Raw genomic sequence first — 23,099 nt, 5'->3', positions numbered from 1 at the left:
CTATACATATGGCTTAACCATACCTTTATATGCGTAGAGCCTGGATACAGAAATAACACTATGACATCTTTAAGAAAATGTATAAAAATTTTAATTAAGAATACTTTTTTTTTTTCTTTTTTTCTGCATTTAACCATGTGTCTCCACAAAAGCAGAATGTATGCTTTGAAGCTGAAAGTGGTCTCGGTGTGTCCAGTGACAGAATATATAAAATGCTAGTATTTTGTATACGTGTGTGAGAAAGAAAACTGTTTGCATTTTTAGGTAAGATCATTACAGCTGGTCTAATGAAATCACAGGTAGTGCATTTTTTTGTTTTGTTTTGTTTCAGTACAGTAGTCCTTGGTAACTGCTTAGTGCAAGATGTGTCTGGTTGTAAACCTGTGAACCAGACTCAAGCGTTGGATTCAGCTCTCTTTACTGAAGCAAGATTAAAACTGATTGCATTAGTGTGGCTTGCTCCACAATGGCAGTACTGGATTTCAGTATTTCAGGATTTGCTCATTACACTCAATATCCCTGAAAACTAATATACACTGAAAGTGTTTTCCTTAACCTAGAAATTGCACTGTTTTATGTTAGCCCAGGGATGTGTAGGATCCCTGTACATGAATCTGTCCTTGCAAAACCTAGAAAGTAGAGAAGGGTAAGCCCAAGAGTGTTTAGGAGACCTACTAAATTGTTGCTTTCTTGTTCTGCTTGCTCCCTAAGAAACCTCCCACCAGCTATAGTCTCTGACCAATGGTAGGAACTCTTGATGGTGCACATCCTCTGAGAAATTCAAGAAATGTTCTTACTGGCGTTATAGACAACATAGAGCTGGATACCTGCTTAAGTTTCCTTAACCTCATTACTCTGAGAGAGAAATTTTATGTATCCTTTTTAAACTTTAAGTGAAATCAAATTTTAGATGTTTCCTTTAACAATACCAGTTTGCAACACTTCCCCCCACATTGTTTTTCAGCTTTAAAAAGTGAAAATTGATCAACTTAGATGAATGTGCATTTTTTTTTTTCAGAATAAAATGTAGGCCGTGCTTCTTGTCTCCTCAAAAATATTGCATAGCAACAGTATGGATCCACTTCCTTTTGATTTTATAATGATTACAAAATTGAAGTCTGGCAAGAAGCTGCTAGGAACGTGAATGGGATTTTCAGAACAGATCTTTTAAATTGCTGGTTTATTTACATTTTTAAGGAGTAGATGATGAAATGCAACCTAAGGCTTTCTCTTATTGCTAGAAACATGAATTTTTTAAGCATATGTGGACTTGACAAGCTATTTGTCAAACTATATGCTAGTAATACATGATCTGGAAATAATGTTTATTTACAGACATGCAGTCTTATATCTTAGAATTATTTTTTAGTGTCAGTAATGTCTTTCTTTTAATTTAACTTACATGAAACAAAAAGAACATAAACTAAAAATAAATAGAAAGGCAATTCATGTAAAGAATTCCTAAAATAGGCAGACAACTGGGAACAATTTATTTACTCAACATTTCATGATAGTTTCATCAATAAAAGAAAGCATATTTTTCTAAAGATATTTGCATTGATTTTAATTATATCAGATCATCATAAAACAGTTCGTTTTAAATAAATACTGACATTCCAATATTCCACATCCTATTGATTCTAAATTGTTGTTTGAGAAGATAAAAAGGGAAAAGAAAATGCAACAGAGGTACACAATACAGTCTGCTCTACACAACCAGGTAAATCACAGTTTGCAAAATCATTTTCCCCTCTAATAGAGTCAAAAATGGTTATTATACTTTAAGGTTGCTGCATTTTATCTAATTTATTCTTCCATTCCCTAACTGCCTAAGCAGTTTTTTCAAACGTTGCACAGTCCATCATATGTTGCATCTATTTTCTGTATGAGATGAATTGTCTTGATTTCCATAACAAAACAATAACACTTTGTGCTATTGTGATAAAAATACTGTAACAATCTGATATCTACTAGCATTTACATCTCTGCCTTTGTGTCCAGCAAACTCAGATTTCAGAAGCACTATCCTAATCTGGTAAACTAGGACTGAAGTGCTGGTCAGACAGTATTTTACACATTAACAATGCTATTCATATGCTTCTGTACATAGAACCAGTTTCCTACCTGCATCAATATTTTAGATCAGAAAGCTATGACAACTGATCATGTAGAATGGGACTAGTGCTCACCTAGCCATCATGAATTGTCTAAGTAATTTGTTCAGATAGAATAGCCACATATCTTTCTTAGTACTGCAGAAAGGAAAGGAGTTAGTGGGCTAGTAAAGTGTTTTTCTGTTTGGTGTTGCATTGAAGCACGTGTTTTTTGTTGTAAATTGAACTTCTTCCCCAAATGGCCATCTCTATCACCCTACTCAGACCTCTCCTTCGTAGACTCTGCTACACAGACATTTCCTTTTTCACTTCTACTTCTGTCTACTTAAATTTCCATCCTCCAAAACTTCAGTACCTTCTTAGGAGAATCAAGTCACTTGGCAGGCTAATTGCTTTTCTGCTAGAAGAAGTTATCAAGTGAATACAGTATTTTCTATAGTAATTACAGAGTGACCCTGGGGCAGAATGTGTACAACAATAAAACTCAGTAAGAAGGAAGATCTCTCCTATTGTAAATGCATAAAACTCCTCTAATGTCAATGGGGTCGTATCTATTTCTATGGACAGATAATTTGGCTTGCATTAGCAGGCCACTGGTGGATGCTTCACTTGTCTTTTTAAGAAGTATTCCTATATGAACCCTACCTGTCATTGCAGGAAGGCAATTACACCTTTCCTACCCCCAAGGTTATGATGACCAGTACTCTCTCAGAACCAACTGTAGCAAATTTACTTTAAAGCCATTCAAATCATTCTCTCTGTCAACATATGGATCAGTCTGCTCACTTTCATTTTGAGAATATTTCAAACTTCTGCTTGATAAAATCCCCAGATAGCAGAGCATTTAACTTTCCTTCCTCAGTCAATAACAAATGTATGCTCCTTTTATTGTCTATTAAAAACCTCAGGTACAATTACATTGATTTTTATTTTATTTTTTTCATTTTTCACATATGCATTTAAACATGGAATTTTTGTGTATCCACTGCTACTAGTACAAAGACTTTAACGCTAGAAGGGATGAATCAGTCTGTGGCTTGTTCAGCCTTGACTGCTTGTACAGTAGCCATTACTGATCATGTGAAGTCATTAAAATAGAAAGTTCCAAACAAACAAAAAAAACCAACAACCCTGTTACATCCTGTTACATTAATACAGTTCATAATTTATGTATTATATAGTGAACAAATAAGTAATTGATACAAACTTTCTGAAAGGACATCGTCTGGATGCTAAGAACTTCTAACCTTTCTGCTTTCTTCTTTCTTTTTCCTTCCATAGTCAAAGTGCAAACATCAACTTTTTATTTTATTTATTTTTAAGAAGAGATTAGATGTGTTGTAAACAATTATCCATGAGCTCAAGGCTGAACACATACCTGAAAAAAAAAAAAGGTAGGAACATGGTTTTATCAAACAAGGTTTTACTTCTCTGATAGATATTGTGTGATATGTAGCATGCATAGTTGTGATGTTCATTTATTCATCTAATTCACAGCTTCATTTTTTTTTTCCTTGCAGTTATTTTGTTTACAGGATAAAACAATGTTGTGGTTTATGAAGGCTGTCATTAATTCCGTCGGTGCCCTAAGAAACAACAGTACCTGCAAATCAGAAGCTAAAGTCAGAGCTGTTAAACTGATTGTAGCAAGAGGGCTTAATCCATGAACCCATCTACAAAGCAAGGGCTGAAGGCCACAGAGAGGTGATTGCTAGTGGTCAGATGCCTCAGTGAGATGCTCTGGAAGAAACCCTGCAGGTTGTTAATACTATTAACCCTGAACTTGCAAAAAGTTTTTCTTCTCTGGACTGGTCCTATTTTGAAAAATCCTTGGAGAAAAACATCACCTGATGGGATAAATAATGACAGAGGTGGATCTCAAAGTCCACAGCAAAGTAAATAATGGACTTGACTTACAAATACCTGTCTAGTGTATCTCTAGAAAATTGTGAGGTGTTTGAAAACCCCATAAGCAGAAACAGAGGAATATACATTATGAGAGTTCCTAGTGATAAACAATCAAATCAGCTCTTTGATGAAATAGTAACCAAGGTCCTTAAAGAGCCTATGTGTTGACTGGGATACGTGAACTGGTGATGATATCCTATCTGTTTGGCAAGCATCTTTACACAGATTGTAACACTGCCAAGGCAGATCCCACTATTCACCATCAGAACCTTGACAAATTGCGATGACATTTTTTTTTTCTTAAGTACAAGTACGAACTTATTCCAAGGAAGACCCAATATGTTAAAGTTAAGACAAGAGATAATTGAATCTTGTATTAAAAAGAAAACTAAAACTGAACACATGTTCAAACCCACCTCCATTGACATTCTAGATTCAATAATATAACTTGCACTGTTTAAATAGAAATACAGCTTTTTGCCTATGTCAAAAAAAAAAAAAAAAGAAATAGTATTCCTGGGTGTTGCTCACTCTACTTGAATCTCAAAAAAAAAAAAAAAAAAAGTAGTAGTTTCTAATTATCAAGATTAATGTTGACCATTGTTGTTTCTGAATACATTTGGTTTAGTACAATTGCTTCTTCTCTAATAATAGTCCAAAACTAAGCCTCTCAGACTCATTCCTACATGTTCAAACAGCTTATATCTGTTCCTCAAGTCAGATAACACTTGATTAGTTTTAATTGCATCATATGTGATCTAATTTGATAAATTATTTCAAATATAATCTTTTAGTTTTGAATCTGGATTTGTTTTAAAGTGACAAAATTACTATATACCTTACTGTGTTGTATCTTGTCATTTTAAAGGTTCTCACATCACTTCAGATACTCTAATAGTCTTTTGTCTCAATGAAAGATGTCATTTGCTTGGAAAAAGTTAAGTCATTGTCAGCTACTTGGAAGACAAGTATGAATCTGCCATGATTCTGATCAGACCTGTTTGTTTAGTTGTTTACACTTAGAATTGCTGTCAGCAGTTCTAGATAACTTTACAGTAAAAATACTACCATGGTTGCTACAAACAAAGAGTGTTCATAACACAGTTAGCATTACTGAACACCAACGTCAAAACTTTGCTATGACTTAAGGAAAAAAAAAAATTAGGTGAGAAGAGAGACTTGGCAGGTTACCTAGAGAGTTAAATCTCTACAGGAAGAAAAATCAGGGTACATAGCTTTCATCTTTCCCTGAGAATGACTAGTTTCTTCTGTTGACAAGGTAAGTACATTTACCCCAAGAGCACAGCTGGCCTTAGTTGTGCAGCTCATAAGCCATTTTAGGAAGAACACTTCCATCATTTCATCTCCATAATGGTAGTCTTTATCAAATTAATCTATTCAGCAAATCTTTATCAAATTAATCTATTCAGCAAACATATATTAATTGTTCATTATCCTAAGATCACCTTCTGATCTCCAGGTGCTTCACAATCCTGACTATTTTGCAATGACAAGACATTTTGAAAAGTAGACAGAAGAGAGCTTAATATTCTCATTTTGGATTGCTAAGACAATTAAATAACAAATAATAACCATTTTCACTGTGGTACAAATATAAGACTATTAAAACTTACCTCTTTTTGAAAGAAAGACTTCAATCTTGCTAATAATATCCAAGTTTTCAAGTGTAATAGATAGCAGGTTTTTTTGTTTGTTTGTTTGTTTGTTTGTTTTTAGATATTTCATCTCATGGAATAGGATCTAAATTTCTAAGCAGACTTTTTTTTTTTTTCCCCCCTCCAGGGCACTGAAACTTCACTTTTGAACAGTAACAAGTCCTTTAATCTTCAAAAACAAAATCAAAAATCTAAGTAAAATGGCTTCACTCCTCATAAATTATCCTTTTCCATGAAAACATGGGTGGAGAGAACTGAGATTACAGGATACTTGCAACAACAACAACAAAGTCCTTGGGCATCAGCTACTTTTACAGTTTAAAAAATATTTGAGAGCAGGTATTCCAGGAGATGAATGTCAATTTCAATTCAGCTAAGTCTGGCAATTGTGAACCTGGGAATAAGATGCTTTTGAAAATTTTAACTATAGTGGTGGTTATTTGTTGTTTGCTTCTTTGTTTTTCCCCTGTACATTTGTATCTGTTAGATTCTTCTTTTGTAATCTTCATTCTCTTCTTTCATTCTCTTCTTTCTTCTTTCTCTTTTATATATTCTTTCTCTTTTGTTTGGTTATTTTCAATTTTCAATAGAGACATTAGTAAAAGCTCCTTTGAATAGCAGAGGAAAAGAAAGTGGTCTTTGCCAGTTTTTATGTGCATGTAAGATGATGCCCTAGTACCAAGACATAAAGTAACTAACATTGCCTTGTTATCAATTAAATTAACTGATTCTTAGAGAGTGGAACCTTGATTTTTCAAAAATAAGTAAAGATTTTAGTCTGTATTCTCTAGAAGGTTAGAAGCAATTCCTATTTCTTGCCCTTATGTTAAGAAAGAATTTCTAGCCTATTGAAAGAGTAAAAGTCAACATCTCTTTAAAAATGCTATGTATGTGGCAAAAATACAGCCTAAATACAGAGTTCATACTCTGAGCAATTATAGCTGAGAGAGTTTTTTTCAGATAGCACATGATTTGTGATGATGATTAAATTGACAGCCTCTTAGACAAGGGAGAGCAATTTGAATTAATATATTATGAGTTATAATCTAAAGCCATTGGTTGTATTGCCATTTGGTTATAGCAATTCTAGATTAATCAAAATTAGAAACATAGGTTATTTGGAGGGATAGCTAAAAGTGAATTCATAGATAAATAATTATGCAGCAAATCACTTGAACTTAATGAGAGACTTGTGTATATGCATGTGCAAGAAAGAAAACGTGTGTTACTGGTAACTGGAAATCTTTTGATATGCTAATAATTAATAAAATACTTTCATAGATTTCCAAGTGTCTAGTATATAGGGTCTTTTTGAAATTTCATTGATTAACCTTTGCCTGTAATAAAGACCTATCAATTGATAAGGATGTGGACTGAAGAACTGTATACCCATGATGACAGCAAAAGAATATCCTGTAAAAATCTCAGTTACAACAATTTAATTTATTGATTCTGACTAGTAAAATGATAGGTGTATATTTTACACAATACATTTTAGTGCAGACTTCTTCAAGCTACTGAGCGTGTGGTATACCACCAAGTACAGGGTAAACCAGAAGAGAACATACTGCTTTGCCCGAAGATTTACATTTCTGCATATATATAGTTTTAAGAATCAACCTTGTGTCTATGATCAGCATAAAGCGTAAATACATGTATTCAGACACATTTGTCCAAACACGATGATTTCATTTATTCCTTCTTGATTTCATCACTGTCTGAAACCACAAACTTCAGAAAGTGTCATATATCATTCTAATTTCTTATGTCATGCTAATGTCTTCATTTATTTCTTTATTTATCCTAAGGATTTCAAGTCTGTAGTTAACTTATGTGCAATGCAACAAACTCTTGAAAAAATAGGAAGATTCTTATTTTAACTGAATTGTTAAATGATTTCATAGCATATTTGTCTCTCAGAATTAAGATCACAGTTTTTATTTAGAAAAATAATTGCAACAATTTATATAAAGGCTAGAAAAATAAGTGTATACATAAACAGCATGGATTCACTGAATCTGTTGAGAGAAATATGAAAATCTACTTGAGAGATATATGCTTTTTTAAAATAATTGGTTTATTTAAAATAACATCAGCTAACAAGAAATTAAAATTTAAGAAAATAACCATAGAGAAGAAGAGGATCACAAAATGATGATGCCTCCAAAAACCTGTGTATAAGTTGTCTTTTAGTCTCAAAAAGCTGAGGCTTAACCTATGACAAGGTGAGTCCACTAAGTACACATTCATAACCTCAGCTGTACCTGAGGTTACAATACAAACCATTATCTCTACATTCTGCTAACATGGAAATACATAAGCCTAGTATCTGTTTAAGGGGGGAAATGTTTGTTGGAGTTGTTGGGTATTTTTTATTTTTCCTTTTGTCAGTAGTGCTTATTTTACCAATGCTCTTTTGTTTTGTTTTGTTTTTCTCCAAGTGAGATTTCTCAGTAAAACACTGCAAGTCATTGCTGCCTGTACTCTGCACACCAGAAATTCTCAGAAATTATATGGGAGGTCACAGACTTTTTTTTTGGAAGAAAATCTTTCCTTTTTTTTTTATAGTATTGCTTTCTCCATCTGGCAATGTATAAACTAAATATTAAAACTCATGTCTTTCACTGTCTTCTCCATTCTTTGTTTTTCCATCATTCTTCCACTTAATTTTCCAATGGCATGGCTCCACTTGTTACATTTCACTCCCTTTTCTCTTTCTTTCTTTCTCTTTCCACATTCTAAGCCACATTCTAAACCACAGCAGGTTCTGTGTAACCCCAGGGGAGTTCATTTCTCGCCCACCCTAGATACTCTAACAGCTCTTTCCACCTATGCCTTATTTCTGTGCTTTACTTTTCTTGTGTTTACAGTTTCACTGAGTATAGTGCATCCACAGGCTCAGGTGAAGTTACCAAAAGACATTTTGAAGCATTTTCTGGATGAGAACTTGCAACCAGACTCAGTGTTTTTATAGAAATACTCATCACTCATTCCACTCACCACTTACATACCAGGAAAGTCCTTCACAACAGGTTTTGTTGGACTGAAATGATGTACAAATCTATCTCTGACCCCTTCTCTCTACTGACAAAAATCATAGGAAGAGCTGAGTGACAGTGTTAGAGTGAAAAGTGATAATGATAAAAAGATCCTTGGGCAAAATTTGTGAAGACTAATTCAGAAAACTGAATGCTTATTTATTAAAATTGTGAAAAGTTCAGAAAATTATAGAAGTACCTGGTATTTCTCAGTTCTGTGCACCTGTGGCAGATGGTTTTATAGAAGAAATGTAAAAAAAGAGGGATATTTTTTGCCCTTGAGAATAATAGTATGATTACAACAAGACACTTTCAGATATATTGAATATTTTAAACTATTCACTTTAATGTGTGTTTCATTAACTTTGGGGTGGGAATGAAAAGAAGGCTCCTTCATGTTGTTTTTCATACTGTTCCACTTCATTATTAAGCAATGATGCCAAGCTGTTCACCAGGATTGCTGCTAGCAGGCTTGAACAGCTCCTGCCAAGTGTGATTAATGCAGATCAAACAGAGTTTATTCAGTGGAAGAGATTGGCAGATAACATTTATCATCTCTTGAGAAAGTTGGGATTTCCAGACTGACGTCAGACTGGTGATAAACTTAGAGGCTGAAGGATGTTTGACCAAGTAGTTTGCATATTCTTTAGAAGAAAGTTGCATCTATTTTGATTAGCTTTGAAACCTGAAGAGAACTGAATTTACATGCAAAGCCTCTTCCAGTGGTTAATTTTGTTTTTAAAAGGACAAGGCATACGGAGACTCTTATCAGGGATTATATATATATATTTTTTTTTCATAAGCATAAGAACTGTTAGACTATGTGTTACACTCCAGTATGGAGTAGCCTGTTACTAGCCAAAACATCATCCTCAGGCTGAATCTAGGTGGGAGAATAAAGCAGCCTGGATTTAATTCCCGGATTTGCTTTGTTACCTGCAGCAATCAAGTCCTAGCATTTTTTGCTCTACTTGAGAGAATAAACTTTTCAAAGGCCCCAGTCTAAGAGGAAGGCTGAAATACAAAACAGCAACTTGCTGTCTTAGAATATGTTTTTAAATAATGAGAAGATTTTAATGAGGAAACTGAAAGATCTTTAGTCTTTACTTTTCTCAAAAGTCATTATATTCAGGTCAGTTTTCTGGGTTCTGGGCAACACAAAAGCTGTGTTGAAAAACTCATGTGGTTTCTAAGATCTATTGCTTGGCTTTGAAACTCTAACACAAATCTCTGCACAAAGATCTTCTTAGAACAGTGGTTTTCCACTTCCTCCGAGTTCCTCAGCCAAATACAACCCTAATAGCAGTCAGCATAATAAAGAATATCCAAAACATAAAGGCAACTTGCTAACTGTAGTCAGCTAATCTCTGGGACACCCTTTGCTGAATCACCTATTCTGAAGCAGCCAAAAGCTCATTAGTACCAGATGAATTATGTCCCACGGTTTAGCCATCTCATCCCAGGGTGGTTATTGCCCCTCTAAAGCTGTCTTAGGTAAAAAGACCTTTGCTTCCCTCCCATTTTGGCAGCACACTAATTTAACCTAATCTGCCAGGTTTCTTTGCCTGACAGAAGTCCTTTTTGATATCACCTTGACCTGTAGCCTGTTTCTCACTACAGATTTCCATAAACATATTCATTTGAAAGTGCTTCAAACTAATAAGTTTGGTTTGGTTTATTTCTTACAGAAAGGTTACTTCAGGGAAACAACAACAATAGTTCATAACAATAACTGTTTCGTTAATATAAAGGAAAAGTAAACAGACAAAGGCCTTTTTTATCTTATCTCACTGTATAGGCACTTTTAACTGCTGAAGGTATTTTTGGCATAGCAGTTTCCTCAGTATGACTGAGGACATGGATTAGATTTTCCATTCCTAAATAAAACCCTTTTAAAGGTACCACTTTTTTAACTTTTTTTCCTTTTTTTTTTTTTTCCTGAAACATGTTTGGAATCTCTGTACATTTAAGAAACCCTGCTATACCTGTTATTAATAACTTAATTTCATATTGATAATGCAAGTTTAGAGATATGCTTTCTCAAATACCTTTATTAGTCCTACTTTCTTCAGAATCTCACCCTCAGCAGTAGCTTTGGCAAAGAGGCTTCATTTTATCCAAGACTAAAGAGAAATTTGAAAAGAACATAACAATAAAACCCAACACCTAAACATGTATAAACAGATGCTGGAATTTGTGCCTCTGCTTATCTGGCAGATGTTCTGAAGTGTGTGCCTTTGACTATCGGAACCCTGGTTTCTTTTCCACTTGCAAATGACCATTTCTACTTTTGGTGGTCATTATATGCCAGATCCCTCTGGGCAATGGTAATACTTTACACTTTGTTTCAGGCTTCATTGGGCCAATATATTTTTAAAGTAATAGTAATTTACAGTTTTGACCAGAGAGTTAATACAGCTGTGCTGAATCTATCCTTGGGATTGTTTGCATACAGCTGGAGGACCTCAGCTCTGAAGTTCTCATAACCTACCACACTGTCATACCTGGGAATTTGCAGTCCTGGTCCTTTTCCTACCCTTGCACAGCAGCAGCTCTAGGTTACGGACTCAGTCAATGCCACAGTTACACGGATTGCCATGAAGAGTTCATAACCCTGTTTTACTTCTTCAGACATTCTCCACAACTTCTTCACCAGGAAGAATGCCGTTCTGTTTCAGGAGCTCAGAAGACAATAACAGCAGCCCTGCACAATACAGCATATGTCTCTACCTTTCCTTTGCAAGGTCCTTACAAAGCTCCCAGATGAAATCTTCTCCTTTTCATCTCCCTGCAATGTCACTCTGAGAACTGTCACAGCTCATCTTTCCTCCAGCAGATGTCTGCTGCTCTGCTGTCACCCTGCACCACAGTCAGCTGCAGTGCTGCAGCTATAGGTTCCTCTGATTTACATTTCAAGGTACAACTGGATTAAGATGCTTCAAGGCTTTCCAGAAGCATAGGCAAAGTCACTATTGTCATTTGAAGAATTAAGGTCACAAGCCCCATCAAGCAGATACTGTTCTTGGTAGGGACAGCTCAGAAAAAGGTATGGAGCCTGGAAAGGGAGGAGGACACTTTGTCTCCATCTCCAGAGGTAAGAGCATGCCTGGCCAGCTGTCACTATCCCCACCCTGCCCCAACTAAACTCCACCATGCCACTGCAGCAGCTATACAGGGGGCTGCTGGAGCCCCACCAACCTCAGAGGAAGCAGCTTAGACTACAGACAGCCAATTGGCCCTTCCTCATACACTTCTGCTCTAGGAAATTGCCTGGTACGCCCGTGACTACAACTAAAGCAAGGAACAAGTGCACCCCCACCCTCCCTTTCCATCGCTAAGCCTGCCTTTAGTGAGGACCAGGTGTAGCCCCTCCTGATGATAAACCCACACTGAAACACAATTCAAACCTTCATAATCTCCTATATCAGATTCTCATACCATTAATGCCACCAGTGCTGTGACCTTTTAGCAAGATATCAGGCACTAGCAGCAGGCTCAGAATTGCAAACTTTAATTAAAACGGTATTTTAAAATAAAACTCAGTTTAGATGCACTGATAAGACATTTTCACCATGTGAAAATTGAGAGTGCTTTGCTGAGAAAAAATCATTGCAAGCCTCCTATTAATTTCTGGTCTAGCTGGGTTTCAAGGACAATTTTATTAAAAATGAGCAGAGCTTTATATAATAAACCCTTTGCAGTTGTTATGGCCACCTGTGCTACTTCCCACCCGAATACACCATGTAACTGCACAACTAATTTTTCCACTTCATAGCAAGGAAATTCAGCTGCTACAATTTTAGAATATAGGATTTCCATACAAATATTTTAGACTTTATTATTTTTCTGTACAGCAAAGATGGAGCTGGCAGAGGTTGTACCTAAGCACCTTTAAGCGTTCTTTTCCTATGCAGAACAGTATGAAAGTTCACATAAAATCATTAAAGTCTCTGAATGGATGTGAAAGCAAGAATAAAGCTGGGTTCCTAGATGAAGCACAGAGCACTGACTGTACAGAAAAAGGTCTCATAGGATACAATCTTAATGGATTACTGTTAATAAACATTACAGTTTATTAAATAGTTTATAAAACAAACAACAGGATGGCACTCATCTGAACTGAAACACAAACAAGGAAATTATGACTCTTGAGGCTTACTCACCACAGATAAATTGCTTCCTGCTCTCTCCTCAGCCCTAGGTCTAAGTTTTATGAAAACACTAATTGCTCCCCACTCTCATCCTTAACCACCAATGACTCAGTGAGAAAGAAAAAGAATCATAAAAGCATACACCAGCTTGATTAGGTCCTTGTGGATCAGCTTTTTTGGTCTGTGCCCATCTCTCTTTAATTTCTATGGGATAGACCCTTAGTCTTAGGCACAAACAAAACCTAGATGACTGTTTCTTTCCCACACAAGAAGCAAAATACAATACAGTTAGGGGAAAATCTTGGCAAGCTGCAAAAATTTAAGGTAAGGGAAGAGATTATAATTAATGCATACTGGTAGTTTACATGCTGTCTCATCTCCATGGTAGATACGTACCAAGCTGTCTAATTGGGGGCCATTTTTTGGCTCCTCATCAAGTTCCTCAGAAAGCATTATACTTCACAGTCTGCATAATTAGATTAAGTAGAATTTGGCCACAGGAGAAGCCTAATAAAAATACTGAGATGAAGAAGGCAACCTATCTCAGGCGTAACATTCTGGAACAACATGAGGAGGTCACAAATGGTGAGAACATGCATGGAGTTGCATTAGGCACAAATGAAGTGTCCAGTCATCTTTTTTTTCCCAAACTCATAAATGTGTTAACACATAAAACCACCACAGTCGCATCCTATTATACCCTGCAATGGCCATCTTCACTGGTCTATGACAGGTCAGATTGATTGTTGCTGCCCTTCAAAAGAGCTCTTAATTTTGATTTCAAATCCTACCTTGGATGTTTCTAGATTTGTGTCTAAAAGGGTGCACCAACACTCTTGCAGGAGAGTGGATAGAAATCTTTCTTGTGTTAGCTCAGAGCCTATGCAAGACATACAAGTGAAAGCCTTATTACCTAACAGATTTGCAATTAAATTAGTTATATAGGTTTGAACAAAATTCCTTAAAATATAATTCTTAATATGCAAAATGTAATGCCAAAACAGCAACACTAGCTATTAATTCAGCCAAATAAGGTGGATACTTATCTAGCAGATTATGCAATGAATTGTAAGCTTTGAGAGTCAGACCTTAAAAATGAAAGACTGGAAGCCCTTAAAGTGTCATATCATACATTCAGGGAATTGAGTTGTTTTAACAAGGAGCTGGACAACACAGCCACCCTGCAGGAAAGTGGAAAGACTAGTCATGAGTAGTGCACATGAGCTGTATTCCAGTGAGCACCAGTCTCAGCTTAATGTGAGTGCCTGTGCCTATATGATCCTGAAGCCTCTAGCCAGTCAGTAAGAAGAATTTAAGCAAAATACAGACCACGATAACCCTGTGTCTTTTAGTAAAATGTAGGTAGATATACAGCATTTCAATTTCAACCTGGTGTTTTAGCAAAGAGATGTAAGTGACTGTGTTTGACTGAAGTTAAAAAGTGCAACTACTAATCAGATTTCAAGACCACTCAAAGAAAATGGCACAAACAACAGGGCAAAGCTACAGCTTTAAACACTTGAAGCATTCCTGCTCTGAAACAGTTTACTGAAGTCACAGCCTTTATTAACTTTAAAAAAAAAAAAAAAAATCAACTATAAATTATTTGGAAAGGCCAGAATCTCTACATTAATTTTCTGAGACTTTCATCCTTCTGCACAGCAGTGTATTTTTTAATACTGTTCAAAAGGTATCAAATACCTTCCTTCCAACCTATTCACCAGCTCTAAATGGGATTTGACATTATGAGGTCAGCTTTGCTTTGCCTCATAGATGACTAACAAATTTGCAGAGACATAGGTTCACTGTTCTCACATGGATCACTGCTCAACGGACCACTGTTTTTTGATGGCAAGCATTTAACTTTCAGCTATTAAATAGAAGAGGAAATTTGGGTTGTAACAAATTACCTGGCATCTAAACAATGCTAAAATGGCCCATTAGGAGTGCCTTTAGACAGTGGAACAGCACATTAGTTTTAAATTGCAAAGTTCAGTCAATGAAGTGATAGAGTTCAGATCTGAAACATTTTACCAAGCTATCAAAAGGCCTGCACAGTGAAATGCACTTATAGTGAACAAGAATAGAATGGAAATCCATTCTTGTAGTTCAAAGAAGATTGCAACTCCCCATGTCCTTTCCTTCCCCCACCTAAAGCAAAAAAAAATACTGAAATTGATTGTAAAGTGTAACTGTAGATACAACTGATTTGTTTATAAAGTTGACCTATCGAACTGATTTCACCATACCTTAAATTACTTGGGCATCCTGAACAAAATACACCTTACAATGATATTATAGTACTTTATTCCTACCTGCTGTGAGTTATTCTTTCCTGACTTCCCAGGTAGGAGTGTTATTGGATTTGAATAAAACTGGAAACCAATCTAAGGAAAGGATATTTCAATAAATATGGAATACAAACTGTGATACTATTGGGGTGGGGGTTACAGAAAATAAATCATTTAACACTTCACACTTAAAAGAGCTGGGCATAAATAAATAAATAAATAAATACCTCCATTGTGAACTTGGAGTATTTCATACATTTTATGTCTTGCTTTTTGCTAGATGAATGAAGGAACACAAAACGTCTCATTCCCATTAAATGTCGGTGCAGAAAACATTAAAGTTGCTGGTGAAAACAAGCTTCCAGAACAGATGGGAAGTGAGGGTTTGTTAGTGGAATACCTGGAAATGCAGCTATGATCATGATGCAGGGAGCACTTACACAGACCACCTAGGGGTACGTGGTTGATTCTTGGTGTTTGCTTCCTCAGCCTTGCCTCCTGCCTAGAATTTCTCTACTTCACACTCCCATGGCTCTCAACAGAAATGTCTTTCAAATCTATGAGGAAGAAAACTGACGGTTAAAATTTGACCTTCCTACTAACACTGAATTAGAAGAAGAAGAGTATGTAAACCTGAAAGATCACAGAGCTTCACTGCTATACAGTTTTTACTATTTTACAACATTTTTGAACATTAATATGTCTATTTATTAAGATTATCCTGTGCAATCAGAACAAAAAAACATCTACCCTGAATGAGGCATTTCAAAGGTCTTAGAATCCTAATAATAATAAGATAATGCCTAAATGTAGCAAAAGCATGCCAAGGGCTAAATCAAGGATCTTTCTGGTTTTCTTTTCAATATACTTTATATTTATAATATTTTTTATATTTTTATACTTTATATTTTTTATATTAAAAATATTTTTATATTTATATACTTTATATTTATAATATATTTTGAAGAAAGGCATAAAAATATTTCTTCTCTTGAAGCATCAAGCCAATCTTCATATATATTTATGTTATAATATATAGAAAATAATAGACTATATAAATGAAGAGCTGCCTGTTTCTTTTTATGCTTGCCTCTGCATCGGTGTCCTTCCTTATACATCCCATGACAATGACTGCAAAGGTCAGTTTAGCCCTGTGATAAAATATCTGTATAAATTTAGGATAACTTATACTTCTCTTTTACTGTATATGACACTCGTATACTCCCTAATTAACTTTTTTTTTTCTCTACATCCTTTTTTTTGTTGTTGTTATTTTGTTTTGTCATGAAAACTACACTGTACTTGAGGTGATTGGTCAACACAGTTTCAGAGCATTTACTACTTTTTTCTTTGTTACTAGTACTGTTTTGTTCTTTCCATACAGAACTTTCAAGTTCTGTTTCTGCCTTCACAATCACGTCATGCTAGGTAACTACACTGTTCTCTCAAAAAAGACTTCAGCAAGGAATGGGAAAGCACCCAGTCTCACTACTACTTTGGGCTATTTCTCCATCTCTCCATGTTTTGTAAATACAATTTTGATTAGTTCTGTGCAGTGGATGGAAGCAATGAGGTTCAGCACTAATGTTTTTCCAGGTGATATCAGAGATGAAGGAGAAAGCTGATGATGTGGTGGAGTGATAGTCTTCCTATGCAGTTTACCAGTAAGCCTTACAATGGTTGAATAAATTAGAGTTGTTTCACAGTGTGTTATGATGGGACTGAGTACCTGAGAGCTTGGGTACCAGATTGTCTAACCGCTGTTATAATATCTAAAACCACTCTACTAGAAAATCCTGTCCAAGTGGTAGTGAAATCACAGTTGAGATAGACATAGAAAAGAAGCAATTCCTGCACTTATACAAAAATGAGGAAGAAAAAAAATGTGTCAGAATTCAACCAAAATTAAGATTAACATTAACACCAACTAACATTAAGATTAGAAAAATATGGTATTTTTTGTAAGACTCACCTTAAGAGAATCTTCTTTTTGGCTAAGTTGGGGATATCTTATCTAAACACCCATCCCCTTTAATAAGTATCACCAGCAAGGCTCTGAAAACAAAAGCATTAAACTCGCCTCTGTTGACCATGGTATTTGCATTTTAAGCAGAGCATCTTGTGTTAAATAAGAAAAAACTTTTCTTCATTTTGCTACTTTATTTCCTCAGCAGAAGCATTTCAACAAAATCTATTTTGGTAGAAATTATAGATATTTCAGCAAAATATCAAACAGCAAAATATTTCAGTGAAATGTAGCAATGTATCAATTCGCAAGAGTCACAGAACAAGTAACTTATTGAATAACACCATTGGAAAGCAAACCTCTCCATGAGCCCAGGAGAAATTCCGCTACTCTAATGAGACTTCTCATTTAAGCTAGTTCTTAATATATTTCATGCAAGTTGCAGTGGGTTTTGTATAGTGCTAACTTTTACACATAACATAAGGCCATATGTCAACTGTTCAGGCAGCCCAGCGGGAAACATAGCTTATAAGAAATCCCTATAACACATGCATTTCATGAGGATTTAGGGTCAACTGACTAATATAAGGCACCGAAGAATGTAATTTACTGCATAGGTCTTTAGAGGTCAAAAGTGACAACATTATTAATTGTACTACCAAAGAACTTGACTGTATAAGCAATATAAACAACACCAAGTACTAAATAAGGAAGAAGAAGGTTACAGCCAATATCTATTCATGCGTCATCTTGACAGGGTAGGTTTCCAGAAAAGCCTGCCAGGCCATCACCTATGTTTATAATACTCTTGGTTTCTTCACATATGCATTTTAGCATGGTGCATTAAAGTTTTGCTGTTCGGCTTTAGAGAAACTCATCTACTACACAGTGGTGGTGTCTCATCTGAGTTAAAACCATATGGTGTTTCCTTACAGGTAATATGTTGTACTGTCAAGAAAATAATCATATGTAGCGTGGTGATACGCATTCATTTTGTGAAGTCTCTTAAAACTTACTTGGATATCAATTTAAGCCCACCAGGTTAAAACATCTGTGAGAAATTACAATTGTAATCGACTGTCTTAGATAACGTGCTGTTGCCATGAAATCCTAGTACTATTTCCCAAAGAGAAGTATAATGCTGAAAAGAATGATGTGACAAAACTATCAAAGTAAAAAAAAAAAAAAAAAAATCCAGAAAATAATAATTTTTAAATCCTTTACATTGAAATGCAGTAAATTAAACCAAGGAAATATCAATATACTAGGAAAATATGTAAAGAAGGAATATTTGACAAACATACATGTATATAGAACTTAAAGAGCATGCACTTTTGTCCACTTGAAAAAATGTCCACGTTCAGCTATAAAAAATAGTTTTATTTGTACCTAACATTAATCCAATCAAAAATATCAGGAAAAAGTTCTTCTCTCATTCTTTAAACCAGGAACCTATAACTCAGTGTTATGTCAGTTGCAGTTTTAAGCTCAACTCAAAGAATAATGCATCTCCAAGGTTGAAATTTTTCCAGCTTCTGAATAAGTGTTTGAATAAATAATTCCTTAAGCTGATTATGTCCCTTGTCTAAGAAACATAAATACAGATATTTTTAAATCAGTTGCAATTCAAGTTCATACACAAACACATTTGCCAACCTTGAAACTTAAAAAGGTAACAATAACTGTTAAGAAACATTTAGATAAAATGTGGTTTCAACCTGTAATAAAATAAATATTCTAACATAATGTCTCACAGATTTGTAAGAAAACTAACCTAGGTATCATATTGTTCCTTAGCTGCTGAAGGAGATGCCTAGGGAATGTGAAATGAAACTGGCAAATGGTTTCAGCAACCTCCCAGGCTGTCAAATCTTATGCTGCACAAGACTAATAGCTCTTCTATAAAGCATCTCTCTTAGCAACACACCTCAAGCCTAAAGGCTTGGAACATCAACTATTTAAGGGAGAAGTGATAAAGGTTCACTAACATTGATAAGCTGCATTTTGATCTAGAAGCCAGTTACAGAACTGATTAGCAGGTTCAATTCTAAAGATAATGGACGAGGACTCCTATGGCTTGGTCATATCGGAACTTAAGGTATTTAAGTTCATTTTGTTTTATCACAAGTTTTATCGTAATTTGCAGTCACAGTCTACAGATTTCCTCCAAATGCTGAGAACCCAACAGAAGGCACAAAGAGACACAGAATTTATTTTAGCCCTCTAAACTTAAAGCAGGAGTGACCACTCCATGGCTCACATGCCACAAGGGATGCGATACACTCTCAGCTGTGACAGAACTCATATCTTACACATAGAAAGAATTATAAACCAGTGTGGCACTCCCAGAAAAGAAACTTGTAAAACAACAAAATTCAAGTAGCAAATAACCAAAACAAACAATTTATAGTTAGGAAGACACACAGTGATGAAAAGTTCTGCATGTAGTCACAGCAGCACAATTTTTTAACAGATGCCTGCAGGCCTAGCATTGTACAGTGCAAGGTTTGTCTCACTCGTGCCTGATGCAGCTACAGAAAATGAAAAATTATAAAGGGCAAAAGGCCCCCAGAGAAAGCAGCCAGGGTCTCACCTGCCTCATTTTATGAAGTAACTTCAAAAGTTATTTCAAATTTTTTTATGAGTACGTAAACTGTGATCATGAACAGCAAGGGCAGGGCAGGGCAGGGCGATGACATAGCAAGGAGAAAAAACAATGCAATTTGGGAAAATCACATCATATTTACAGACTGATTTTCAGCCTGATTGTCTTTTAAGACTGCACTAACACACAAGTTACATATAGTGTAGAATTTCACAGAAACTACAAAGAAATTATTGCACACTATCTTGGAAAATGTGGTGTGTGATTATCAATCATACCAGAAAGAACAGCCACCTGATAAAACATGCATTTGAATTGCACTCTGTACACATGCACACACACACACATATATGCTTATATATACATATGGAAGTACATGTAAAAAGTCTCAGGATATATATGCACAAAACACAAACATATATATACATGTAATATAATAAATTTAATATATAATGATAATATGAAATAACCCTAATTCCATTTTACAGGAAGCAGAAAAGATGTGAACAAATGACTCAGCACTGATGAACTCAGCAGTGACCCAGGAAATGCACACAGCAATTGGTGGGACTGTTCCTTCACGTAATATAACAATGAAAAGGATTTGAGTAGGTGCACAATGATATATTAATTCAGATTACATTTTCAGCAACTGCATATAAATAATTTTTGCTTGCAAGTGATGAGATTTGTAATCCTACTGTCACTATACAGCTGAGAGGTTTTGCCCAGTATATGCACAGAAGCTTTGCTGTAACTGAAGAACTGAGAAAAGTAGGACTCTGCTCATTGCCTTTTATCAACACTGCCCAAATTTTTTTGAAAGTGATGAAAAAGTGTCTTGAAAGTGTGAAAATCATAGTCTTGATTAGACAGTGTATATTCAAAAAGGACACACTCTTTGACTGAGAGGGAGAATGGTTATTCTTTCTTGCCTGAACATGAAAGAAAGAAGGTTTGCGCTGTCAATTTTTCAGATACTATGATACTAGATACATCACATCACCTAAAAGCTCAGCTCCATCTGTATGAAAGACTGAAATATGTTATTTGTTCACATGTTAAAAATTATGCTCCAATGAAATAGAATGAAACAATACTCTGCTGCAGTGCTCATTGGCTGCCAAAAGGTAAAGACTACCTTTTGATAGTTGGAAACTATAAGGCTGAAGTGTTTGCAAGAGATGTATAAAGACTTGTTCATGAAGACTGCAACTCATTCAAAGGCAAGACAAGGACCGGTAAGTTATCGAGCTTTTCTTATAAATTCATATTTCATCTCAACATCTTTATGCAGGTACTGCAGTTTAGATGCAGTTTAGAAACACGAAAATCCTATATAATGCAGGCAAAGCAATGAAGTAAAGTCATTACTTGAAGAAGTTCTGATAGTTTTTACTTTCTCTTCCATCTAATTTGGTAACTGATCTTCCATGGTGTTACTGTCTTTTGAAAAAGTCATCTCATTTTTATCTTCAATGCACTGGAATTTTGGAGCAGATTACTTTCATATTTTATTTCATATTACTTTTTTTTTTTTTTTTTTTCTTTTGGCAGCATTAAAGAAAAACTCACAAATCCATGCAGCTTTTCTTCACTAAGGTGAGGGACTGAGGGATGTTTTGATGCTGTAAAAAAAAAATAAATAGAGACGAGGAAAATAATGAGAATATTTTGGAATTAATTTGGTTACTTAAAACTGATACATAGAAATTAGGCTGTGCAATTCTGACTTGAAACAAGAAAAAAAAATACAGAAAAATGAGATTATCCAAAATGATATCTGAATGAACTTGAATGTCTTTTATACAACGCCTCTATACTAGTATTTCAGTTCAGACCAGTAATATGTTTTTGAATTAATTTTCCTTGTTGTTCATACTTACTATGCCTTGGTCTGCATCTCAAAGCAGAAACTGCATTCCTTTAGGATTAATCTAATTCATGGGATACACTTCATGATCTCAACTGACATGCTTCAGCCACATCTGAGTATTCAGTCCGTGAGATCAGTTTAGAGCTGGTCCAAACCAAAACCTAGGAATGCCTACAGTGTGTTTGCTGGATCCTCAGAACCATCTGATTTTCTACACAGATCCTTTCCACTGCATAGCACACTTTGCTAAGATATAGACAACTTTGTAAAGACTTGTAATATTTCATGGTGCCTAAATATATCTGGAGATAAATATGACCAGCTCACAGTTGTATTTTGAACACAATTCAGCCTATAAATACAAATAAGTTAGACATCACTGGCCAGAATCATTCAGGATTACCAAGGAAAAAATAAAATTATAGAATAAATTCTGAAATAATTGGTGGATTAAATAAGGACAGCACAATAGAAATCAGTGGAGTTAAAATTGACTGTGCCATCTGTGAACTTGGCTTACAGACTCATATTGCTAGTGGATATTGGAAATAAAATTGCATGCACTAATTACCTGCTTTTTAGGTTCCCTATAAATATGCTGAATTTAGCAACAATGCTTGAGCATAGTTAGTCCATAGATACTATTAAGATAAACCATTATCACTCAGCTCTACCCCATTATAATGGTAAAATAGTGGCCTACCCTGAGAAACACATTGCATTAAAAACTCTTGCCAAGTAGCATGTATTTTAATAACCCACAACATTTATTTGTGTGACCTATTTTGGAAGATCATTTTCAATAACCTTTTCAGCAGACCTAATAAAACCATTTCATCAGTAAACTTTGGGATCATCAAAATATTTATTAAATCTTTATTCTCTATGTATTTTAATTTGCAATCTTTGCATTTTTAATTTGTTTTAATCATGAGATATAGTAAACAGCCTTAGCTGTAATGTTTTTTTGAAAAAAAATAAAGATCTGTGATTAGTGACTATATAGTTAAAAAATAATAATTTCCCTCCTCTAATTTTATTGTTAGTAGAAGGATATTGCAGACAGAAGAATACTATAGTTCCCATTACAATGTTTATAATGCCACTGAAAAATAAAGAGCATTACTTTAGCATTCATGGAACTCGATACTCCTGAAGTAATGTTAGTTGCTTGTATTGCATTAAAAGAAATGAAGAGTTTTCTGACTAATTCTGTGCAACTGAAGGGTCAAACAATATCTTGTGGATCCAGATAGCTCTTTCCTCCCTCTTTTATGCATTACAAGCCAGAATGCTCACAGCCTTCTCCATATTTGGTTTCCAAACCTTTACAGTGTTTGTGATGTTTCAAATGTATAGTTTCTATTCCATAGGGTCAGATTGTTTTGCCGGGCTGCAGGGAAAGGGTAAACACATTTCCAATTTCCAAGCTGTTTGTTTTGGTAATTCTAGATAGAGAGGTTCTGAAATTGGT

This window comes from Netta rufina (genome assembly GCF_964035555.1).
Source record: "Netta rufina genome assembly, chromosome: 1".
Classification (NCBI taxonomy): domain Eukaryota; kingdom Metazoa; phylum Chordata; class Aves; order Anseriformes; family Anatidae; genus Netta; species Netta rufina.
Note: the sequence above shows the minus strand (reverse complement) of the source record.